We start from the raw sequence: 10,264 nt of genomic DNA on the forward strand, positions 1-10,264 counted from the left end.
ATAGAGGAATAAGTATAACAATGCTGGCCTGCGAAAGGCTTGTTGACGGGGGCTCAGGCCCCCGGGAAGGAGGGTCTGAGTCTCGCCTCCAGGGGCGCCGCTGAAGCAGCAGAGTTGACAGCGGAGGGTGAGGGGAATAGAGAATGCATAACCCAAGAGGGACAGGACGAGTGGCAGTCATGGCCCTGAGACCAACTGTGGTATCCAGGAGCTTCCTCCTCAGAGCTCCCCTTAGGAAGAGAGAGCCAGAATTCTGCAGGAGCTGCTCCCCAAGTGCATATGGAGGAGTGGGTCTGAGTGGCAGACCCCAGCAGGCCTGGAGATGTGTCGCCCAGTGTCCCTTCCAGGAAGGCCTGGCCACCCAGGTGCAGAAGGGTGGCCGTCAGATGGTCCCCCATGGGCAGCCCCCAGTGGCCCCACCTCAGCTTCTGCGAGCACTCTGCCGCAGTCAGCCCTTCCAGGGTGGTGAACCAGAGCGGGGCGCGTTTTCAGGGCCCAGACATGTGGCCCAGTAAGGGGCACTCTAATGGGCTCTGTCCCACCTGTGTCACAGCTCGGCCTCTCCCTCTGCTCAGTCCTGTTCCCGCCCTCTGCCTTTCTCAGCTGTCCATCCCCCATAAACACTTCACACCCCAAGTTCTGTTTCAGTGTCAGCTTCCAGACAACCCAGCCCACAAGGCCTCAAATTCGGGCTCTACCTAATGATTTTAAGCAAGGGGAGGGGGGTGGCATGATGGGGTCTGTGGTTTAGAAAACTCACTCTGGCCCCAGTGAGAAGATGAGCAAGAGGCAGCCGGAGGAGACTCACAGGAGGGGTGGTCGCCTGGCCAGGTGGGAGGATGGAGAGCAGACACACATGAGGTAGAGCGGGGATCGAATCAGGGGCCAAGGTGACAGACAGGACGTGGAAGGAGAGGGAGCAGGTGAGTCGGGTTTGTAAGCCAGCGTGTGCGGGAGAGAGGGCCCTTGACTGAGGTGGGAACACAGAGGGCTGGGCAGGCGGGGCAGGAGACGAGCCCAGTGGGGGAGGAACAAGGTTTGAAGTTTTGTGGGTCATCCAGGCGGAGACGGCCCTGGGCAGCTGCCCCTGCGAGCCCCGAGCTCAGCGCTCTGGCTGGTCAGCGAGGTCAGAATGACGGAGGGAGGGATATGAGAGCCGTGATGCGGCCAGGCTCTCCCTGCCAGGGTCTCCCTCCCCAGGACATGTGTGGAGGGAGAAGGGAAGGAGGCACAAGACAGCCCTGAGGGACTCCACTGTCGCAGCCCGAATCAGGGAAGAATGCCGTTTCCTGCCAGGCCCCAAGAGGTGGGCATAAACTGCAGGCCACACCCAGACTGGCTTAACCCTCCACCACTTGTTTACAGAGCACCCGCTGTGCCCCAGCACCCCAGCCATGGTCATGGAGAAGGCCTCTGAAGAGCCACAACTGGCCGCATCGTGGCTCACATCTTTGCACGGTGGGGCCCTCAAAGGTCTCCGAGAGGAAGCAGCTCACGTCCTATTTCTGGGGGCATGCCTGCTGTGTTGGGATCCAAGAACAAAACGCGGGGGAGCCAAGGAGGGAAGAAGCTGAAGAGGGGGCTCAGAGCCGGCTCTCTGACCCCCCGCCATGGCCCCCCAACCCCAAGATGCCTCTCCAGCGAGGACGTTCTCGCTTACTTCCTGCTCCCAGAAGCCTGCCTGGCCTCCCCCTGGGGGCCTGGCTCTCCCACATGGGAACTGAAAGCAGCTGGCACCGGCCCCACCTCCATGGGTTTCAAGTCCGAGGCGAGAGCTGAGGCCCCTGGAGCCGCAGATGCCCGCACGCCCTGAACACAGCCTTTTCTCCTCCATGAAGCCACAGCTGCGGGGTCGTCGGCGCTCGTGGACACTCGAAGAGCTTTCCAAAGCAGAGGAGGAACAGCACCCACCCTGCCCCATGTCCATAAAACAAGACGCCTACAGTAGGGGAAATTCACAAACACCAGGACATCCCAGCCTTTCCAGAAAGTTGGGTTGCCCTCATTCAGGGGTTCCAGAGGCCCAAGGAGTGGGAAATCTCACCCACTAGCTGGTGCCCAGACAGAATCAGAAGCCAAGGGCATCCTGGGGGAGGCTGGGGGAAGACGTTGTCTGGAGGCCTGGCTGGGGGAGCCCATCAGTCAGCACCCTAGTGAGAGGCCAGTCTTGGGTGAGGAGCAGGAAAGGAGAGAGGAATGCTGTTGCTCCTTTCCCACTGCTGTGTGTGCGGCCCCTGCGCGCCCTCCCGGAGCCCACTCTCTGTGGGGCGGAGACAGTCAAGACTCAGCCCCCTGGTCAGGTGCCTTTCTGTGGCAAATCCCTGGTCCCATCTCTAACAGCTGCAGACACCTACAATGGGGCAGCTCTGACTGGGAGTACAGAGCCTGAGTGTGGCTTTACTAAATCCACACTTTCTTCTGCCAACATCAGTGCAGCACGCACCGGCCAGCCTCTTCTGCCCAGGACCTTCCTTTCCTATAATCATCAGAAGAACCCAAGAAGGGGATGAAATTTTCCCCATCGTGCGGATAAGCAGATGAGGCTCACCTAATGTGTTCCCAAAAACTTATGATGTCAGAAATGGCGGAATAAGAATAAATATGTCAATAAAGAAATAAGGGCAGAAAGTCAGCAAGAATATGATTCCTAAAACTAGGCTCCCGTGTTGGCACTGAGCTCCCTAGCAGCCAAAGCAAAAACAGATATGCAGTCTATTTTAAGATTTACAGTCCACGGAATGGAGCCTTGTCAGGGTCTCAGGAGAAGCCAGAGGCTGTAACTTGCCTGTGGTCCCCCAGCCAAGGAATGCAGGGCTGGAATGGAGATCTCCATCGAGGAGCCCCAGGCACGTGTCAGCTGCTTTGTTAAAAGCCTCTACACTGTGTAAGGCTTTGCATCAGCACAAGCAAGTCCCATAAAAACCTCCTACTCCTACACGGCCCCAGGCTACCCTCCCATCACCGGGAGAGCAGCATCCCAGCTGTTGGCTGCAGACCACGTGTGTGGACATTTCCAGGTGGGGTCAGAAAAAGGAAAAGGTTGTGCTGGGGATTCCATGCCAAGACTCAGGGTTCCTTGGCAGCCACTTGACTCTGTGGGGCAGCCGGGGGAATGAGGCGGCTTAGCTCAAGCCTATTGCTGTCTACCCTGCTTTGGGGACTTTGCCGCAGGAAATGACCCCCTAAAGTGAGGGGAAAAAAATCACTGGCCACAAAATGAGAGAGCAGTATGGCTCACCTCAGAAGAATCAGAAAATTCTCACAGCCCAGCCCTGCAGGTGCCAAGGAAACCCTGGATTTGCAGCTGGAGCGGGGCTCTCAGATGTGGCTCACACGTGCCATGTGAGGTGGGAGGATGTGTGCTCAAGAAGGTCAAGGGAAAAGAGCAACACAGCAGTGGGGGCACAACGGTACAGCCCCCGAGCCCTGGGAGTAAACTGTCTCCTCCCCAGCTGATCCCAGTCCAAACTGAACTTATCGCCCCACCCTCATGACCCCAATCCGCTCCTCTTCCCACAGAGACTTCCATTCTCATTTCCCCCAGGATAATAGAACCCCTGATTTTTGCTGGGCACATGGCCACTCAGAATAAAAACTACATTTCCCAGTCTTCCTTGCAGCCAAGTGTGGTCATGTGACTAATTCTGGCCAGTGGGATGTGAGCAAAAGTGCACTCCATGTTCCACTTCCAGGTCATGCTCTTAAAGGGGCGGTGTGGGTCTGTCCGTTTCCTGTCCTCTTCCCATCACCCTCAGGAACACAGACATGGTGGGAGCCACCTTGGACCATGCAGGTGAGGGCAAGATGCCAGGGGTGGCGAGGGCCGTGACAGCTTCACAGAGCACAGCTGGCCCCGTAACCTGGACCTCTATGGGAGAGAAATAAATGTCTGCCTTGTTGAAGCTGCTGGTATTTTGAGTTTGTCACAGGCAACCCAACCTATGTCCCAACTCAGACACCATCTCAGCAGATGGCCACTCTGTCCTCTCATCTCCTAGGTCAGAAACCTGGGAGGTCTCAACAGGCAAGCCCCATCCACTAAAAGAACCACAGCTGCCAGTCCCCGGGTGTTTGTCACACACACTGAGCCTCTCCCCTCTATGTTTCCATGGACTTCTTATGACAACCCAAGAAGAAGGCATCAAAACTCCAGATTTACAGTTGAAAAAGGCTGAGACTCAGAGAGGCTGAGCAACTTGCCAAGATCACACAGCTAGTGACCGACACAGCCACCATTCAAAGATCACCAGACTCGAAAATCCATTCTCCTAGTGTCTCCCCTTCCGCATCTCCCTCAAGGCCACATCTTCCTCTCCATTGCCCCAGCCGCTGCCCTGGCCTGGCCACCATCAGCCCTTACCATCCCAGCAAGGCAGCCTCTGCTCCTCAGGCAAAGTGACCTCCCAAAGGCAATCTGAGGCATCACCGTCCTGCTTAAGCCTGCCATGGCTCCCCACTGCCTCAGCATAAAGGCAGCCTCCTCGCCAGGCTATTTAAGGTCCCTGGAGTCAGGCCCAGGCCCGCCCACCCCGCAGCCACCCTGACCCATACGGACTGCCCCACCCCTGCTCTTCCCACTATGGGCCTAGCTCTGTGCTGGGCCTCCAGCTAGACACCAAGAGCCCAGTCAGGGAGGGGCTGTCACACCCATTTCACAGGTGAGGAGCCTGAGGCTCTGGTGGCTGGTGACTCACCCAGGGACCCATAGTCAGGAATCCCTGGAGCTGGGACTCCAGCCCAGTTGTCCATCTTACAAGTCTACTCACTTCCCATGTCATCTAATTTCACTATCAAGAGAGGCCCCGAGCCTACGCAGAACCCCTCCTCAGAGGCTGGGGCCTCACTATGTGGTGGGTGGGGAAGGTGGGAGTAATTTGGTACCATTACACAGGATAGACGGCTCAGAGACATGAGGCGACCTTTCAAGGATGCACAGCTGGGGAGCACCCAAGAGAGTGGAAGTGCAGAGCCCAGACGCCCCTGGCTGGGCCCCCTCTTTCACCTCGCGTTCCTGGAGTCATTTGACGGTGGTCTGACCCCAGCACATTGGAGGTATGCACATGGAAAGTGCCAGGCTGCCCCTTCCTCCTGAGCAAATTTAGGTGACTCCCATGAGCTCTCTGAGGTTCTGTTTCCCCACCTGTCACAGGGACAGTAGCCCTGCACATGACTGCCCTGTGGGTCAGAAGAGATGGAGGGGGCCTGGGCAGGTGCCTAAGGAGGTCCTGCCTGGCGGCTCTCATGCACCCCTGGCCTCCTTCCAGTCAGGGCACCGTGTGTGCAAAGGCCCTGCGGGCACAGCCTGGGAGGGTGGTGCACAGGGAGAGCCAGGCCTGGCAGCCTGCCCACTGGCATTCAGCTCTCCCTATGGGACCCTCTAACCCCAAAAACACCCCACTACTGGGCCGAGGGCTCCTGCACAAACTTGCAGTCTGCCCCACGGCATCATGTTCAAACAATGGACTTGTGCGCCCTCCACCCCTCCTGGCCTGGCGCTGGGCACCCTCACCCCATGTGAGTGTCCTGGAAGTGAGGGGTGGCAGGAGCGGCAGAGAGGCCCAGAGGCAGGAGAGCCTGGGCTACAGGCCTCTGGGAGCCAGGCCCGGAGCAGACTCTGCCTGGGGAGGGGCTGTCAGAGGAGGGCACAGACCCCACCACCTGCCAGCTGCTCCCCGCAGCTCAGAGGCCTCAGAGGCCCTTGCCCCTCTGGGCCTCAGTTTCCCTAGCTGTGACATGGGAACCATGGGCCCTGCCCTGCCCATGGACGACCGGGGTTTGGGAGTGCCCTGTGGCCTGGGCACCCACCTGCCAAGGTGGCCCCACACCAACTCTGGTCCAGCTCCACCCCCCACCCACCCTAGCTGAGCATCTTAGAGGGAAGGACCGAGAACAGGAAGCAGGAGCAGCAGCAGCCCCCTTGTTCCCAGGCCCTGGGAGACAACAGGGAAGAGGCCACAGCGGGGTACAGGAGCAGCAGTGCAGTTGTTCCAGGAGAGCACAGGAAAGGGCGTCTGGGGGTCCTTGAAAGATGCTTCAGAACTGTGCTGCTTCCCTGAGGGGAGGAAGACAGGGCGTGCTGCTGTCACCACAGTGTGACCCACTGACACCTGCCTGCTGGGAGGCGCCCAGGGTGGCAGCCTGCCTCTGCCACCTATCTGCTGGATGTGCTCTGAGGTGACGCTTCCTCCCCTGCACGCAGGCCATCACTCTAGGGCAGGACACAGTCTGTGCACCCCCGCGAGGGAGGGCAGCACCAGGAGCTCGATCCCAGGCCCAGAGCAGGAGCTGGGGGCCCAGACCCAGGGCCTGGAAGGGAAGGAGGGAAGGAGGCAGGGAGGGAGCAAGCGACTCTTACTACCATTTCACAGATGAGGACAGCGGGGCCCTGAGGGGTAGTGACCAGCAGGGGCGCCCCAGGACCAAGTGACCAGGGCTCTTCGAGCACTGTGCACCCACCTGCAGCCTTCTAGCTGAACTGAATTGACAGTGGCCCTGGAAGGGAACAGAGGCCATCTGCGAGTGGCCAGCGCCTCTGAGGCCCCCACACGCAAGGCCCTCCTCTCCTGCTGCCTCTGTCCAGCCTTCGGGCTGACCGCTCCACAGCGCGTCCCGCAGCCCGGTCTGCCGTCTTACATGTGTGGATTGAGCACTGGTGTCTGACCTCATGGCAGGGCCCACTGGGCAGAGAGATCAGGAGGAGGGGGAGGAGGAGGGGGAGAGAGGGGAGAAAGAGAGAAGAGGAGGGGCAGAGAGGACAAGGGTCGGGGCAGAGAGAGGAGGAAGGAAGATGATAGGAGGAAGGAGAAGGGGGAGGGGAGGGGAGAGGGGAGGGGTGGGAGGAGGGGAGCCCATCCCTGAGGGCCCTTGGAGCCCGTCCAGAGGGCCAGGCCCAGAGCAGGCCCCCACTCCCACAGACCTGTCCCTAGGAGGTGCCCAAGACTCTTTGAACTTTGTCCCCCCTGCATACCTTACCCAGAGGACGGGGCTCGGCAGGTGCCGACTGCCTTTCACCCTCTCCGCAAAGGCCCTGCCTCTCTGCCTTCTCTTCACCCAGAGAGGCAGGGAGGCTCCCTATGAACCAGGGCAGGTGTGCCTGGGCCCGAGGAGCGTCCCCTGCCACATCCCAGCCCCCCACCCCAGGGAGAGGTCGCAGGCCACGCCTGTGATAGGGAAGCTCCTACCCAGGGACTGTGCATCCTCGGGGCCGCGCCCCTGGGAAGGCGAAGGGGCAGAAACCTGCGCTCTGGGAGCTCACCTTCCGGGGCCACCGCCTGAGGTCAGCCGGGCCATCCATCCAACCATCCACCCATCCATCCATGCGCTGAAGCAATAAATAGTCTCTAAGCATCTGCTCTTGCCAGACCCTCCTGCCTCCAGCAGCTTCAGGGCACCTGGGACTCACAGAGAAGTAAGAAGATGGTCCTTCACTGACACGTGAGCACATGATAACACAGGGCAATGTCTGCTGTAAGACAGCTGTGTGTCCAGTGTGGGGGAATCTCAGCGGAAGAATGAAAAATACCACATAGGAGCCAGGAAGGCTTCCCAGTGAGGGAGAAACTGAGCTGGGCTTTGAAGGATGTGTAGGAGTTCACCCAGCAGGCAGAATGGGACTTGATGTTTGAAGTGGGAAGATATGAGGAAAAATAAGAAAGGGCATGTTTGATAGGACTGGAGGAATCAGACTGGGCACAGGGGGAGGCTGAGGGCAGGACAGGTCTTCAGACCCCGGGCCCAGGCAGGGGAGGGCCTTTATCCTGATCCTGGGCTGTCTCTGAAGTACAGGTTTCCACTGAGGAGCCTTAGGGAGAGTGGCCTGTGGAAAGGGCAATGTAAGAAGCTCTTCTCCCTCCCAGCCCACCAGAAAGCCCATATCTGACCTGTGCTAGCGCTTCCAGCCAGCTTCTTCTGGGGAAAATAGGGGGAGGAGGAATGCCATGAAGAAGGAAGTTTGAGACTCTTGGGTCGGGGAGGCGGAGGATGTCGGGGGTGAGGGCAGTGCTGCAATCTCCAGGAGGCCTCCAGCCCCGGCTCTGAGACCCAAGTTCCTGGGACCAGCCCAGGGAAGCCACGAACCACAAGTTCCAGGTGTGGGGCCCAGCTGGCCACCCCGCCCGATCTAGGGGTGTAAGGAAGGCCTTCCCACCTCCTGGACATTTCCTCTGCAGAGCCCTCTCCACTCACTCCTCCAGCGGCAAAGATCTCCTACCTCTGGGGCCGCACACGGCCTTTTCACTCCCTCTTCACAGATAGATAATCTTTCCTTTAGCTGAGCTAGCTCAGCTCCGTAACTCTCCCACCTTCCCCAGGCCCTGGCTCTGTCTACAGGGGCCACAGGGAACAAGTCTGATCAGCTTATTCCGGAAGGTTTAGGTACCTCCAGCTTTCCCAATCTCCCTTTTCGACTTCTATCAGAAATTCTCCCAATGGCGTGGCCTCCAGTATCATGTTTAAAATCATCACAGTGAAGTTCTCTCTGTAGCTCTTATTTTAATCAAAAAACATAAAACCGAATTTCTCAGTCAAAACATACATTCAGTGGAGAAGGTTTGAGACCCCATAACCTTATGATTATACTGCTTAAACTCACTGTAGGATCTGTGTCTGAGAATTCAAGATTCTCCCCTCCAGGGAGCTTTTTTTTTTTTTTTTTTTTTTGCAGAGGAAGACTAGTCCTGAGCTCACATCTGTGCCAATCTTCCTCTACTTTATATGTGTCAGACGCCACAGCACGTCTGACAAGTGATGTAGGTCCACGCCCAGGATCTGAACCAGCAAACCCAGCCTGCTGAAGCAGAGTGCGTCAGGCTTAACCACTATGCTCCAGGGCCGGCCCAACTTCCAGTGGTCTTTTTAAGTTAAAATTTTAATTTGCTTTATTCCACCAACATAATGAGCGCGTGGTCTGAAGGCGCAGCCACACACTGACATTTATCCAACAGACAGACAAGAAAACATGCCAGTAAATGCAAAGCTAAAAGGGAAAAGCACAGGGGCACCAGTGATGGCAACAGTCTCTCCCAACCCAAGCAAGACCGGGAAGACCATCCGTAGTGGGGACAGTGAGGGTGAAGGCCGAGGGTGGGAACGCGCTCAGTGAGTTCCAGCAGAGGTAAGCGGAAGCAGGAGAGGTGGGAGGGCAGGCTGAGGAGGCAGAAGCGGGTCCACGTTGGAAGCAAACGTGCAAATCACAAGAGCGGCCTTCTCCTCGGAGCAGAGGAAGGGAATTAAGGGAGGTGCTGGGAGGAGGGCTGGGGGTGCTGAGGTGGGAAGGGATGGGCCCACGTGGGGAGCACAGAGACGGAGGCATACGTCAAGGCCCACACACTCCCCCGGCTCACACGGACAGGCTTGGATGGCACCCCCAGCCACTACCCTGGGGGGTGCAGGGGACCCAGAGGGCACCTGGCGCTGAGCCCAGACCCCTTCTGTCAGCATGAGAACGAGGGTGGTGGAGAAGGCCCCGCGGTGGGCCTGTGCTCCCCCTGCTCTCAGTCCTGGGCACCCCCAACCCCAGGCTCCTCCTCCCAAAACTTGCTGCTGCCTAGCATCCCAGATCTCCGGCCCAGGCAGGACCTCACTGCTCCGGCTGGACCTCCCAGGCCCGGGAAGTGGGGGACAGCTATACTGACCTCAGTTCTGGTCACCACAGAGAGCCCAAGCCCCACTTCATGGTGCTGAGGTGGCCAAGGTGCCTGGGGACACACGGCCTTACACCTGCAGCCACGCCTTCCCCTCTGCGTCCCGCCTCCCCAGGACCCAATCACACACTAAGCGCAGGCGACCCCAGACCAGTCCCCAGAGGCCTCCCTCCCACTCTCCAGTGCCCGCCTCGGGGACAGCAGCCCCACTTCTCTCCTGAGCCCTGGCCATCTGTGGCACCTCAGACCTATCCAGCCTTGTTCTCTTCATCTCCCCCTCCTGCTTTCCACCCTCATGTCGACTAGCAGCTCCATCTGCCCCAAACTCTGAGGCAGAGTCCCTGGGAGACAGCCCCTGACTTCTCCCTCAGCCCTCAGCCCAAGTCTCAAAGTCCTGCTTGTTCTACCTCCTTCCATGTCACCACAACCCTCACTCCAGCCTGAAGGCAGCCTCCATCTGACCGTGTCTCCCACACCTTCCCCTCAGTCCGTCCCCCACACTGTCCAACTCGCATTCATAACGAGCACTTTCATTTCTCTGGGAAGCTGCTCAAAAACCATCCATGGCTCCCTGTTGCCTACAGGGTCATATCCTAGTTCCTCAGCCTGCCCTTCTGGCTGTG

At 58.6% G+C, this 10,264-nt stretch overlaps 1 long non-coding RNA gene across 1 annotated transcript; it reads left to right on the top strand.

Moving 5' to 3' along the window:
- Positions 1 to 14: 14 nt before the first annotated feature.
- Positions 15 to 3,610, top strand: LOC111770415 (uncharacterized). The gene is made up of 3 exons (XR_002803693.2): positions 15 to 127; positions 772 to 923; positions 1,366 to 3,610. It is a non-coding gene; the product is annotated as an uncharacterized lncRNA (long non-coding RNA).
- The last annotated feature ends 6,654 nt before the right edge of the window (positions 3,611 to 10,264 follow it).

This window comes from Equus caballus, chromosome 24 (assembly GCF_041296265.1).
Source record: "Equus caballus isolate H_3958 breed thoroughbred chromosome 24, TB-T2T, whole genome shotgun sequence".
NCBI classification, from domain to species: domain Eukaryota; kingdom Metazoa; phylum Chordata; class Mammalia; order Perissodactyla; family Equidae; genus Equus; species Equus caballus.